Below are 16,341 nucleotides of genomic sequence, written 5' to 3'. Positions count from 1 at the left end.
AAAAATTTATGTTCCAAATCAGCATCATGATTTGCAAAAGCTAACTCAAAGCTCATGCAATATAAGTTTACTTACCCTTTATCTTAAGTTTAGCCCCGGCCGAAACACAAGATTGAATACAATTAATGGTGGAAGTTTCAAGAGCAAGCAACCTCTCAATATACTCGAAACTCTCGGTGATATGGGAGCCTTAACAATAAAGCAAAATTAAAACCGTAGTGATGGAGAATTTTTTTTTTTTATAATTAAATCCAATCTAGAGACAATAGAAACAATCTCCCCAACTTGTCATCAACCACAGAACAAACACTATATTACAACCATCTTCTTGAGAGAAGCTTATAAACATTACTTAGTCATCAAGCAAACTAACATAAACGGCTCCCTTTAAATAAAAATCTATAACAAATTATTTTTAGACAACGTTTGACAATCATCTAATCACCAAATTGATGCATAATTAAAATTAACATTACTTATTAAATAATATGATTAAAAATTACTTTAACGTTTTTTTTTTTTTAAATATCTTAGAGATTAAAACTACAATCTAACTAACCCTAATGTTTGGCATACTATCACGCTAAGTAACACTTTTGATCCAGTATTGAAATTTACTTTGGTAAGAATCGTCTTTGTCGTCGTTAGTTTATGGATTAACAATCGCATATCATTTGACCATTTTCTTACGTTTCCACGTATGTATCAATAATTTTGCGTTTTCTATTCAAAACGTGCCTTGCCAACTATGCATACACGAATATGCATCCGCAAATTATATGGTGGACTATGGTCCACAATGCATTGTGGACCATGGTCATGGCTGATAGTGCAGTTGTGTTGAAAGGATACTGTAGTTGTGTTGAACTGATACTGCAGTTGTGTTGAAAGGAAACTGAGTTGCGCGAAACAGAGGTCGTTCATCCGTTCACCACAACTGCAGTATCAGTTCAACACAACTGTAGTATCCGTTCAACACAACTGCAGTTCTAGACGGATTAAACGTTCTCTGTTTCGTCGCAACTGCAGTTTCCTTTCAACACTACAACTGTAATATCTGTTCAACACAACTGCAGTATCCTTTCAACACAACTGCAATATCAGTCATGACCCATGGTCCACGGTATAAGTACTGATATGCATCCATCCACGTCAAACTCATTCTATTTAAAAACAATATTCTTTTGTCATCTAACCAAATAATTAATATTTTCATCCTTTTTTACTTTTACGTCCACATATAGCAATTGTTACAAGTCTTCTATGCACTTTTGCCACGTGCATATCCACAATTCTACCCAACTTTAATTTGTTTATTCTGATTCTAATATAATACTAATATATGTAGATGTAGAACAGTAGTTCGTTTTAATCATGAGCAATATTAACAATTTTTAATTACGGAGTAATAAATTTGTTTATATATAATTTTTGTAATTTTATTTAATTTAATTAGAGAGTTGGAGGGTCAATTTTTGTTTGGGTGCCTCATATTTAAGAGTTATCATGACCACATTTGGTTGGAAGAAATTACAATTCCATTCCCACTTAATTCCTACATAATTTCAAAAACAAGCAATTTCCTTCGTTTGGATGGAGGGAATTACAATTCCACATAATTGAAATTCCTTCATTTTCATGGAATTAGAATTTCGGCCATGCTCTCCTTCATATTTCAATTCTATGGATTTTAGGACGAAAAAAATAACTTTGAGGTAAAATTACCCCTAATTTTTAACCTAAAATTGGTGTTTGACATCTCTTTCGATTATAGTGTGTCTTCTTCTTCTACTCTTAACACAAAACATCAATCAGTATGTCAACCTCAATCAAAATATATTTTCTCAAAACTTCCTAATCTATTTTATTGCTTTCGTTATGCAATTATAGAGTTTATTTACAGCGTGTTACATAAATTTTCAAATGCAAAATTTGAATTTGATCATTTTAGATTAATAATAATAATAATAATAATAATAATAATAATAAGTATGTCTACTTTGGACTTTATACTACTTATTTCCTTTCAATGTCCATGTATACCAAACATTATAATTGAAATTCTCAATAATTCTATTCCTACAAACTAAACGTTGGAATTTAAATTATCACTTTATTCCTAAATTATTTATCTCCCATGGAATTACAATTTTTTTTTCAACCAAATTCCCCCCCTAACCAAACGCCCGTATAGGTCAAGTTTTGTCAAGGTAAAAGTTAATTTTGTGGGCATGATTTTCACAGTTGTAGGATAGACAGATATTGTTATTAAAAATAAAAAGCTAAATAATATTACAATAATTCTTTTACAATTATTTTACATTATTTTCATATCTGAGTAAGACATTTTCCTAAAAAGTCACCATGTTACATCTCTTACTAAACTCACTTTTGAAGTGTTATTATTGTGTTAGTTGGATTGATTTTTGCATTTGATTATTGCATGAATTTTTTATTAATTTGTGCTGTGATGAACTTCAAAAGTACGTAACAAATACACATTGAAAAATAGATTTTTTTAATAACCTTATAAATAATGCATCATTAGAGGGTGAAGTGGTGAACATTAAGGATTGATTTTAACTAGTAACACGAAAAATAATATATTTTTTCCTAATAACATTACATTAATTATATTCAAATAAGCATTAATAAAACAATTAAGATGTTTTCAGATGGTTTCTTTTTTTTTTTAAAAAAAAAAAAGATGTTTTCAGATGAATAGTTAAAAGTCTTTTCCCCTTATTTTATAATTAAATAAAAACCAAGCTTTTTGTGTTGTTGGTTTTGAAAGTATAATCTAAGGTGTTGGTAGATGAAATGGACCAACCAACCCACATTTCTTTGGAGAGAGTCTAGAAGATTTGTTGAGCAGTCAGCAAACACAAAATTATTTTCGATTCTTAATCTGCAGCCTTTTAACATATTATAAATACAATATTCATCTCACAAAATATTTATTTTTAGTGGAGACAATCTCTAGTTTATTTACTTGACCCACAAAGATTTGGTCTCTTTATTATAACAAAATTTCAGAAAGCTTTTCTATTCAACACTATGAGTTCAACATTCAATTTAATTAATTTAAAGCTATAATTGTTCACAGATATTTGGTTTAATCTTGTAACAAATTAAAAGGTGGAATCACTCATGCCAGGTGCCCCACACTTCAACCTGACAGTTTGTGGAGGGATAAATCATCGTGACTCTACTAACCAACAGAAGCTAGACTTTGCATCACTGTGTACTAGTAGCCCTCTTTAATTTTGAGAGCGAAGTTGCTCTAACACTGTCACTGGTGATAAGACTTAATTTATGATCTCTTGTGACAAATTTTATCTCTATGATCAGTTAAATTACCCATATGAGCATATTTACTTTAATCTAACCCTCATAACATTTCATAAAATTATCAATGTCAACGGTATGCATGTATAAACAAAGTCATACAACATCCACTGTACTCTCATACTATAGGTGTACACTGCATTTAGTTGGACGGTAAGAAATAGATTAATGAAGGGTGGTATATCACATGGTTTGTGGGGAGGAATTAAATGCATTACCTATACCGTTAATTAAGGTTCACGTAACAAGATTGATTCCGCCCGATACAGTTTCATTTTTAGTATGAGCTAATTTCAATAATTATAATATTCGATTAGTGTGACATTATTATATTGGAAAAAATGTTAAATAGACTATTGAATTTTTTTAATTTTGTGTAATTAGGTCATTAAATTTAAAAAGTGTGCAATCGAATAATCAAACTAGCAAAATATGTACAATTGAGACATATTTTCAATTTTTCCAATAAAATCTGATCATATTATTTACCTGGTATCTACTAAAAGTTATTTTTTACTCTATCATACTAGTCAGGAGTAAAGATCAAAATGTTTTTAACTCAAATTGCATTAAAAGAAATTATAAGAATGTTCCAATTGCACAAGATTTTGCTTGCTTGATGATTTGATTGCACAAAAGTGACAAGTATAGTGGCCTATTGTTTGACACTTTTTCCTATTATATTTAGTCCTATATATATATATATATATATATATATATATATATATATATATATATATCTTTTTAATTTTGTTTCGTTACATCATTCACTTTCATTTGTTTGTCGCAATAAGTCCTCCATTTGAAAATATATATATCATTCTATAGTTTAATAAATAGTGTTAATTAACATATATTTTTATCGTTAAATTAAGGCTATGTTTGGCAAACCTAGCTGAAAAGGTAGTTGAAAGCTGAAAAGTAGCTGAAAACTGAAAAGCTATAAGCTCGAAGCTGAAATCTGAAAAGCTGTTAAGCTAGCTGTTATGCTTAAAAGTGTTTGGTAAAATTAACTTTTTGATAAGCTGATAAATGTAAAAAGACTAAAAAGGACATCTTCATACAATTTAAATAATTTTAAATTTAAATAGGTTTGTTTATATATTAAAATATAAATAATGAAATCAATATATTTAAATAAAATATAAAGTAAGAACATATATTTGAAAATATATAGAGTAAAAAAAATGTTTATAATTCATAAGATTAGTTCATACAAAAATTAATGTTCAAACACAAATGTCAAACTGAAATTACTACCAAACATAATGAAAAGAAAATGTCAAAAGGGTTTTAATTGAGGGGGTAAAGGATGCCATTTATTTAAAATAATAAGGATAAAGATGGAAAAAAGTTAAAAATCTACTAGCTTATTTTTGAAAAGCTACCCCAAGTAGCATTTCAAAATAAGCTCTTATTTTAAGCTATTAGCTTATTTTGAGAATATTACCAAACAGATCTTATAGCTTATTAGTAGCTTAAAATAAGCTATAAGCTCTGCCAAACAGAGCCTAAGAGAGTATACGGAAGATAGAGAAATATTATATATTGGGACAATAAGTTTGAATGATTAAATTACATATTAGTCATCTTTGTTAAAAATTGAATGATAAAAATTTAAATAGAGGATTAGTTGTGGTAAAAAAAAAAAAAAGTCAAAAATGTAATGCCACAAAATTAAAAAGCATTTGACTAAATGTGTTATTAATGTCATAATAGTTGATGACTAAAAGTAGAAATTTCTCTTTTTAGTATACTGTAGGTTTACTTTGTGTCGTTTGATTTACGGAATGTTAGATTATTTTAGGGTATGTTAAATTCTCGTGTTTGGTTAAAATTGCTTGATATATGTAATATGTACCACAAGTTCATCATTTCGACTTGTAATATATTAAAAACGAACTTGTAATATATCAAAAATAAACATATATCAAAATATAATGAATCTACTAAAAATAACTCTATATAGTATAATAAAAATGAATATGAATTAGGATCACAATATGATTTGCCAAATAAATGGGTGGATTACCTTGTCAATTTGGGTGATAATAGTGATTCGAGAAAAAATATCTTGAAATTGCCATTAGAGAGTGCATACTGACTATATTGTGTTAATATCAAAGTTGTCAAAAGAGAAGTGGTATTTTAACTTGATATTATTATTATTATTATTTAATACAATTGAGGCCTCCACTAAGGTTCTGAATCACTACATGCCATCTGAGCACAAGGTGTTTGGCATTATTATTATTATTATTGTTGTTGTTGTTGTTGCAAAAATGTACCAAAATTTAACGTTAATTAATATGTAATATGAGTTAAGGTTAAAGCTAGAGATTTTGATAGAATCCTACAATCCTATGAGGTAAAAGTTGAAGATGAGATACTATACGGATATAGATAACATTTGAATAATGTCCATCAAATACTTTATTATAATTTAATTTAAAAAATTCTTAAAGGTGATAATGTTGTGGCTTTATATATTCAATTGTATTAGCTTTGGGGTAGTTATCGTGATGGATGACTAGTTATCATGCATATATATACTAGAGCTACAAAAGATGGTTTGTGAAAACGATGCAATTCTTTTCTAAATTATATTGCCACTTGAATATATAGTACAAGCCTACAAGGTGTCTCCCAAGAACACATGACTTTTCTTGCCAATTTGTGCCTTTGTGGGGCTTGCATCCCCAATAATTAAAATATTAAAGATACTCGAGGGGAATTTTTAAGGCCAAAAACACAAATCTTTCCTATTGTGATTAACAAATAATTCTCTGATGGCAGATTTGATGTCACTTTCATTCAATCATTTCACCTTTAATTTCCATGTATGTGAATGTTTGAAATATAGGTTGGTAGTGTATTTACTCATGCATAAGAATTTAAAAAATTACTGAATTACTGTGTATTGTAATTGTAATTTCATTACCAGTATGCTTAAGAATATCATTATTTTATTTTTTTTTGGGTAAATTTACAGGGTCTTTCTCTCCGTCCGTTTAACGGTCCGGGGTCCACCCACGTTCGCTCCGAGAGGCACAGGAGAATATATATGCTATACATGCGGTTTAGTATTTAAATACTGATAAAAGTTATGAACATATATAACAAATATTATGAATATAGTACATGATAAATGTTATTAACCATGATGCACCTATAATATAATTTTATGATATTGAGCTTTGTTTTTATGAATATATAGAATGACCATTATAAACTTATTAGTTATTACATAATGAACGGAATTAGATATGATGTACATGTGCCAAAGACCTTGTGGTCTAGTGGCACCTAAGGGAGTGGGTTTGAGTCTTAGTGAATGCGATATTGATTCTTTGTGTTTCATCAAGTTTTTATTGACGCTATTAATTTTTATTTTTATTTTTTTGAAAATTATTAACACTGTTAATGATTTAATATAAAATGATATTTTTTTAATCATGAACCACTATGAAAGATAAATCTTCGTCCACAATATAAATTGCGATTGGTAAGCTAAGGTATGACAAAAGAGTATAAACTTACCAAAAAATGTTTTTTTTTGAGCCACTTACCAAAAAATGTTTTTTGTCGGTGCTCTGTGTGTTATTAGTTGATGAGTTGATAGCACAATGTGAAAGAAATAAAGTGCTGCAAGTTCATAAAATTTCCATTTAATAAAATAAAAGTATTGGAAGAAGATTTTATTGATTTGTGTGCCATTCTTGTACAAAATTCATGTTTTTTTTTATCATATTAATTTCATGGGATGTTTTCAAAGAATTGAAATGAAATTATTTTAATAGAAATTTTTATGTAGTTGAGCATTGAAAAATGAGGGGGAAAATAAGATATAGATAGTACATTTGTATTCTAATTATATTGATTCTAACACATCTAAAATCTTTATATTATTAAATACTACGTAATAATTAATTGATACCAAAGAGCCATCAATCCATTGTCGGTGAAAGAATGCGAAGTGTTATGACTCCTTGGGTCTCTTTAATAAGTTCAATGGGTCCTATTTTTAACGAGAATACGATTCTTTGAGATTATAATTCTAATCACGTTTTTTCACTATGGAAATACGAGTGTTATAAATACATTATTTGTATTTTTGTTTCATTTGATTATATATTTCTTTTCTATTACTTAACCAATCAAACATTATTTGAATATATAATTCATATCTAATTTTGTAATTTGTAATCATATTCTTATTCTCCCTATTTTCATTCAATGGACCAAATGTCATGTAATAATAAACAGATCGAGGATTAAAAAAAAGTACTCTTCCAATCTTTCGTAGCTAAACTTATCATGCATATGCCCTTACATTACATAATTGAAATTGTTATATTCTATTATCAGCTGGTAAGAAGAGGCAACGTCACCGGATGCACCACTACTTTCTTCTCAAAAAGGTTGAATCTCCAACTCAAGGGCCCGTTAGAGCATCTGGAAGGATGTAAATCATATATGGTAACTCAACAATCATTATTGCATGGACCATGGTCCACATAGCTCTGTGGACCAAAAATAAAAAAGTACATTATTTTTGTACTGAAGGTACATTATTTTTATACTGTAGGTACATTATTTTAGGGTACATTATTTTTGTATTGAAGGTACATTATTTGATATATACTGTTAAATAATGTACCTACAGTACAAAAATAATGTACCTTCAGTATAAAAATAATGTACTTTCTATTTTTGGTCCACACAGCTGTGTGGACCATGGTCCATGCAATAATTTGCCGTAACTCAACTGAACACAAAGACTAGACCTTTGCCTGCGGGTAAAACTCGATTACTACTGGTCTTTCTTTTTAAGCTTCACCCATGTAACCAACTGAACTGTTCATGCGGGTCATGCCACATGCACCACTACTTGTAGTTCATATTAGTTGTCTTCTAATTATATATATGTTGTTTATAGAGATTATTTGACATTGACCATTCAATAGGCAGAGAGCCAAGTGAGATAATCAATTGAGGGAATGAATACAAGAAAGGAGCCTATCCCTTCACTATACATGGCTGAAAGGGTACGCAGTGGGTGGATGGGTCAACTTCATAGGTAATCTTAGCTTGGTCCATGCATGGCTAACCCAAATCTTTGAGCCTTATCCATGAAACTAGCTGGATTACATTCCCTACCAATCATCATATTTTCTCACAAAATGTATTGCACAAGAATGTAATTAACACACAAATATATAGAAATTTTCAACAGGTATTCAATCGTCTATAATCCCCAATACAATCACATATATCATATTTAGTTGTATCGGGTACTTTCACCTTTTGTCTCGGTTGGACCGACCATCCTGACCTTGCTCTTCTAGACTTCTCTTCTCCTTGGACTCGTTTTCTGAATCGAGTCCAATATCTAATCTCCATCATCAACTCCCAAACTTCCCGAGTTGTAAGGATTTAACAACTAGTAAGCAAGAGGGAATGCATCGGATCCTCACTCAAACCGCCTAATACGAGGATTATATTGCATTCAATTCTATCAACATTATTTTAAAAAATATATATATATATATACGCATTCAATATTATGATTAAAAAAAAATTCCAAAACATGTTGACAACCCATAGAGGGGCCCTGCATTCTAAAAGCCATAAATGCCATGTATATCGATCCTCTTATATAATAATGTAAAAGAGAATCAGCTTGCAAAAGGTGATGAGCATCCTAGTGGTCATGATCATATTTACCTGCCCAAATTAATTATGCACCGCATGATCGACCGTTCATTGGAAATTTGGACTCTAATGTCTTGTTTGCCTCCTATCACTATTTTTAGTTCATCAAGTGCATATCTAGTTGTCTTGCAACGGTGGGGACTAAAATTTTATTGTGGATGATATATTTTCTATTTTTCTCAATGCTTACTATGTTAAAACTATTACTATATGATGGAGTATAGAAGTGTAGAAACTATAATTATATTATCATGTTGTAGTAAAGAATTGAATTGAAGTAGGATTAAAAGGTGAAAGACAAAATAAAGCTTGCATGCACTGAAGGGTGGAAGCTGAATCATTTGTTACCTTGTCACCCCAATGCAGTGTCTAGCTGAACATCACACAAATTTTATGCCAACACAATCTTGAAAAATACATAATTTTATAATTGCAATCTTTGGGCCATCAAATTGTTTTTATTTCTTCATTCTCTTTGTTATTTATCTTGAACAATTATGTGTAGGTGTGTGTGTCTATATTATATATATATATATATATATGCGCGCGCGCGTGTGCTTGTGTGCATGTGTGTGCGCGTGGGGGGCGTTCAAATGAGGACACCCTTTCCATGAGGACGCGATGACAAATCTGGACCATTTATTTTAATTGATTTGATGGCTGTATTTTTTTTTTAATAATTTTTTTTTCTTTTCCGATTCTCTCTTTTATTTAATAAGGGTATTCTCGACAATTTAACAGATCAAGCTATATGGATCAAAATTGTTCACCAAAACCCTTCATTATCTGACATAATAATTGATGAATACCAAATTTTTATTGTCATTTCGGACTGTGAAAGACTTTGATAAAAACAAAAATTGGTGTAATAACTCTTTATCATTTGTAATACTATCTAACTACTAAATAATGCCAAAAATCTTGTGGTCTAGTGACACTCAGTTGCACTCTTATATAAAAGAAGGTGGGTTCGAATTTCAGTAGAAGCGATATTGACTCTTAGACTGAATGAGTTCGAATTTCAGTGGAGACAATATTGACTTTTAGGCTAAAAAAGTAATTTTTTTTTAAAACGCTAAAAAAATAGTTACGAACAGTAGTATTTAAAGAAACTACTAAGTAACCTTTTTTAGATGTAAAAATAGGGGGGTCCCATGATAATTTACTACGTTCGGAGTACTTCTTTATTACAAATTTATATTTAAAAAAAAAAAAAAAGAGAAATACTTTCCCAATTCAATACTAGTTCTGATCCCCTGAGAGTCCCTGACAGAGAATAGTTATGACTAGGATTCCAACATCGTCCTACTTTCTCATAATGGACATGTTGGGATTGGGTTGGGTTGGGTTGGGTTGATGACTCATATAATAGGAACAAAATTAAATGTTGTTATTAATTATGATTATTATTGCTTTAATCATAATTTTAAAATAATTTTTTTCATATTAAGCTAGGTTTCCTCTTCTTTGCATGGTATCTAAAAGGCCTATAATTATTACGTTTTTACTTCTTTATTTTTTTAAGGTAAAACATATCATATTATTAAATAAGATGTTGAAGATATACAGTAACAGAACACATACAAGTTGATGAACCAGCTTAAGAACCTGCAATCCTAGCAAGAGAGTGGACTAACAAATTAAATGATCGAAGAATATAATAAAAGGACGCTGATTAAAAGTGTTTTACTAAGATCTGACATCCTTGAATAATACATCATGCATAATACAAATCCCAGAATGGAAGAGTAAAAAACTGTCATTGCTTCGGCAAGATAAGGATAAGTTGAAGGTCAAAGTAGAGATCCATGTTTAACAGCAATGAAGTTTCTATTGTCTATAATTGTTTCCAATATGAACCATACATTTAGGTCCCTTATCAGCCATTTATATTAAAATTAAATCCTTGACATAAAAAAAGGTCAAAGTTTACCGAACACCTTGTTAAATACTACACGTTGTACAATTGAATAAATGTCTAATTAGAAAAAATACTAAAATTTTAAAGAAAAAAGAACAACAAAAATAATCAATATATGCATCAAGGACAAATAAAAAATGTAAAATAAAAAAGAATTTGTAAACATAAAAAAAAATTAGTGTATTGACAATATAGAAAGGAAAAGAAAAAAAAATGATAAAATTGAAAAGTATATTTAAGCGTATAGTAATGTAAAAATGTATAAAAAAACAGTACAATTGGTAATACTGACATATTTTATACTTATGTTAGAACTTTATATGTTGGATATAGCTCTGGAAGGTTAAATTCAATATCTTGTCATTGACTGCGGATTACGAAATGTAGTATTGGTTGCTACTTAAATATAAAAAATAAAGTTATATTTTCGTTACTAATTATAACTTTTGACGTAGTACTATTAATTGGTATTAAAGCAGGTTACGTTGCAAGTTAAACTCTATAATACACTTTCATAATTATAACTTTTGGCGGAGTGGTACATTTTGTACACAACCTTACCAATCAATGCAAATTATATTATGTACCAGGGTCCACCTTGCAATGTGGACATTGGTAAAAAGTGATTTTTTGTCACAATTTCTCAACGTGTTGAAGGTTCATAAAGAGTCAATATTGTCTCCACTGAGACTCAATCTCATGACTTTCCATTTAAAAGAGTCACTACATATCACTTGACCACAATGTCATTGGCTTCATCATGTTATATATTTGGTAGAATGTTAATAATGCATTAGGCCTGTTGTTTGTTTATCCAATAAATTATGCCGACATTGATTTGATTATCTCTCTTATATATAATATTCTTCATGAAGATTTTCTTGCTTCTTAATCTGCATTATTAACCAAGTTGAGTGTGTATATATAATCAATGATTCCTTAGTTTATTTTATTGTTATTACTATTTGTATTTGATTAAGTTTTTGTTAGGACTATGTATTCTAGTTAGACTATGATTTCTTTTCCCTTTCACTATATTTTTGTAAATTTGTCTTTTATTATTTTTGACCTGATTATGACTAATCCTTATACTCTTCCAAATACATCTTTTTCTGTATTTTGTAAATTGAATTGATCAATAATAATAAAATTCTTCTTAGAATTATGGTTTTCATATGGTATCAATACACCAAATCGATCCATGACGTCTCCAACCCCAGTTCTAATAAATACTTCACAAATAGATTATCATTTTATTTTTGTTAAGCTTACTTCCTCAAACTATCTATTTTGGAAGACTAACTTGTTCCGCTTCTCCGTGGTCAAATCGCAGTGGATACGTTGATGACAAGTTAGCGTGTCCGACTTAATTTATTCAGGTTCTGGATAGGTGTTCCATTTTAGCTAATCTTGTGGTTGAAAATTGGCTCCGTCAGGATTCTTTTAGCTTGTCCATGCTCATCTCGTCTTTGTCTGATAAAATTATATATGTTGCAGTTGGACATGCCATGTCTCGGCCGAGCCCTATGGCAGGTTTTTGAAGCCGCATTTGGGTCCTCCTTTCGAGCACGATCTCTAAATTACAATTAATTCTATTTTATGTACATTGAATAATTATATTGATTGAATTAGAAAAATTGTAACATTGCCAACTAGCTTGGGATGATATTTTTAGATTTTTTTTCCCTCCCTTGTTAAGCTGGTATTTTCGATCTCGTTTTTACAACTATCAAAATCTCCATTTCATAAAATAATTGAAGAATAAAAGTAGAATAACTTAAAAATATAATCAAGAGATCTTTCTTATTTTAATAGAATCAAAAAACATATTGTGTGTGAAATTGAAGAGAGAGGATATGCATGGTGTTGAGCAAGTAGAATCTGGAACTAGAAAGACAGCTACTGGAATTCTTAAACAGCTCGATTACAGCTTGTTTGGATATTTCACTGACATGTGAGCTAGCGCTATTAAAAGCTCAACAATTTGATGAGGTTATGAGAGCGTGCATTTATACTTTGTATAATTATTACTAATTGAAAATCTCCTAAATTGACTAGTAATATAAAAGTGGTTAATGCAACCACTACTTGAATGCATAGGGATGGCAATGTGCCCCGTCCCCGTCGGGGATTCCCGTCCCCGTTTGAAACGGTGACGGGAATGGGAAAAAATTTCGGGGATCGGGAACGGGGACGGGGAGTTTTTACAATTCCCCGCCGGGTACGTTTAAGAATTATATATATAAACATATTACTGCCACTGTACGTAGTAATGCAAATTACTGCCACTATTTATATATATATATATATATATATATATATATATATATATATATTAAAATTAAAATCATAATTTTTAAAATTAAATTTACACTAAATTAATATGTTGACTAAGAATTGAGCGGGGATGGGATTCTCCGTCCCCCACTAATTCCCCCACGGGACGGGGATGGGGACTATTTTCCATTCCCCGCCCGGGACGGGGACGGGGACGGGGATGGGGTCGGGGTTTCGGGGACGGGGACAGGGAGTATACTCCCCGCCCCTGCCCCGCCCCGCCCCGTTGTCATCCTATGAATGCGTGTATTGTGTAAATATTACATTGTGACCCTAGCTAATAAAAGATTACAAGGAAATAAATCAGTTTTGGTTGTTAATAACTGACTAGCTCAAACTAAAGAAGGTCTCTACTGATAGTAAAATTTGTAATCTTGTGATTACTAAATCAACCACCTAATCAATAAGTTAGTTCCCTTTCTCCAATTGCCATTTCTAAGTACGGGAATAATGAATTATATATTGATATGAAAAAATTCTATAATGCTAAAAATGGCATTGCACTTACTATTACAAATAGAAATGAACTATGCCCTTTTATTTATAATAATAAATACGATTTTTTTTTTAATTTTATTTTGTAGAATTTCATTTGAAATATATACATATCTAAAATACAAAACCTCTAAGTCACTGTTTTTTTTTTGAATGGTAGAGGAAATTTATAGTTACTACTGATGAGGGTGTATATTGGGTAAACATTTACTTATGTATAGTAAATCACAAATCATATAGAAGTAAACTACACAAGGAAGATCTTGTGCAAAAAATTCAACCGAAAATGTATTAATAAGAATGAAATCAATGATCTAATATAAGAATCATGTTCTACTTGCTTGACTACCTTTCGAAACTACAGAAATGGGCCGCATATAGCTCAAGTAAAAAACCAAGATGTTTTGGGCCTTGTTTTGATCCATGTCTGGTTTTGCTGTTGTACACTGAGAATTCTATGGTTGGTATTGTTTCTTTTCAACACATGAACAAACTGAGATTAGTGACCTAAATATCCTATCAATGATATTGATCATTTCTAATGTATTTTTTCAGACTAATAATTTAAGACCAATTACGTTCAAAATCAAACGAAATATCCAGTACTTGGGCCCAAAAAAGGAGGCCTGTTAAAGGAAAAACCCAATTACTTATATAGTGTACTAAAGATGAAATTCCAAGCAAAAGCCAAAACTTTTAGCATTAAATTGGATAGGGGCCGCGCGAACGCAGGCCCCCACTACCACAAATTATGACGTAGGCTCCACCTCTAAGGGTAGACCTTAGATTAACACCCTTTCAAAGTGCAATGGAAGTCATCAATCTAGGCCATGGGCCTTATTGATCGCCCATCGACCCCGTCCAGGTAAGTATGGAATCCATTCACAGCCGGCCCAATTTTATAAGCCAATGCTTGGCTCCACCTTTTGTTTTCCGCCGATGTGGGAACCTGCACATTGGATCTTCTTAGGCAGTTTTGCTTCTCCACTATCAGCACATGAAGGCATCAGCTTTCAGACCCAAACTTCACCTGCAGATATTCTTCCCTAGACCCAACTTGCATTCTTTCTAAGTCCAAATCTAAGTCTTATATATGTGTGTATAAATGAAACATCAACTCATCACAGCATGTGCAACACAGCATCAAATTATGAAAGAAAACCTTATACAGAATCCAACGCAAAGTAATCGTTTTCGTTCCATCTTGATTCTTGAACAACATAGAATACTTTTTATATGTCCTCTAGCATTTTATATTGCAACACTTATAGAGAGGTTTATCATTCGGTGATGTTGGCATAATACTTCAAGACATTGAAGTGTTACTTGGTTTGAAAGTAGCCGGGTGTGTAGTTACTGGTAAGGATAAACGTCCATCCCTGATTGGATTGCTCGACGCTAGAGATTACTGTGAATCACCCGCATTTTTCTTTCATGCCCACAAGTAAAATTACATTTATCATATAACTGCAAGTGCAACATCCAACACATATTTTCATTTTTAAAATTTGTTAGAAGGGTTTCTTTTACCTCACACAACGAATAATCGTGTAAAGTTATTTATTTATTTTTTTAATGATGAAGGCGTTAAATGATAGTCTGAGTTGTTAAATGGCCAAAACGATTGTCTAAGACTAAATTAAAAAATGTCATCAAAGATAAAGACCTCCGTTGAAATTTACTCTTTTTAATTTTAATAATTTGCCACACTGTGCTTTAAAAAAAAACATATAAGCTCCAATGAATTGTGAACCAAACAAATTAAATTAAATTAAATTAAATGCTGGAATTGAAATCTCATCAACCAACTAATTAAATTGTTTACTTTTCTTTCAATTCGTTGAAATTAAATATGAACGCAAAGTGAGGAAGTGAGATATACATCATATATATATATATATAGGTCATCAATCCCATGAGAACAAGGCTTTAGGTGAGGACGTGACGTGATTGCTACTGAAAAATTTTCAGAATGTCAAGAAGGCCAGGTTCAGACAAGGCTAACAAGACGCATTCAACAGTAGAAAAAAACAAAAAAATAGTCCAAAAATTCCAGAATCTGCTACAACGAACCAAAATGAATTACAAACGGGCATAGAAGCGTCGCAGAAGGAATTGGAGGTCCAAGCATCACGGGAATTAGAGAATCAAACTGTAAAAAAAATAGGGCACCTTAAAACCACCCACCTAAAACTTTAGACCGACAAACCTTAAGAAAGAAAACAATGCACCTAAAACTTTAGGCTGATGCACCTTACGTTTTAACAACTGACGCATCTTAAATTAATCCCACAGAACACGCATCTTAAAATAGAAAATCACGCACCTAAAACTTTAAACCGACGCACCTTGAGTTTCAACAACTAACGCACTTAAGCACACATTATAGAAACAATTGCACCTTAAGCACAAAAATCACGCATTTTAGGAAGAAAAATCACGCACCTTAAAATTTGACCTAGATGCAAAAAGACTAAATTGTCACCGCGATTTTTTAATTTGTGTTTAATCTGGACTATTAATTC

The 16,341-nt window shown here is 31.0% G+C and overlaps 1 non-coding gene across 1 annotated transcript; it reads right to left on the bottom strand.

Moving 5' to 3' along the window:
- Window positions 1-14,527: 14,527 nt before the first annotated feature.
- Window positions 14,528-14,689, bottom strand: LOC116002447. The gene has a single exon (XR_004094469.1). It is a non-coding gene; the product is annotated as a U1 spliceosomal RNA (small nuclear RNA).
- Window positions 14,690-16,341: the final 1,652 nt, after the last annotated feature.

The sequence above is a fragment of the Ipomoea triloba genome, chromosome 1, assembly GCF_003576645.1.
Source record: "Ipomoea triloba cultivar NCNSP0323 chromosome 1, ASM357664v1".
NCBI classification, from domain to species: domain Eukaryota; kingdom Viridiplantae; phylum Streptophyta; class Magnoliopsida; order Solanales; family Convolvulaceae; genus Ipomoea; species Ipomoea triloba.
Note: the sequence above shows the minus strand (reverse complement) of the source record. Positions and strands in the feature narration are given on the sequence as shown.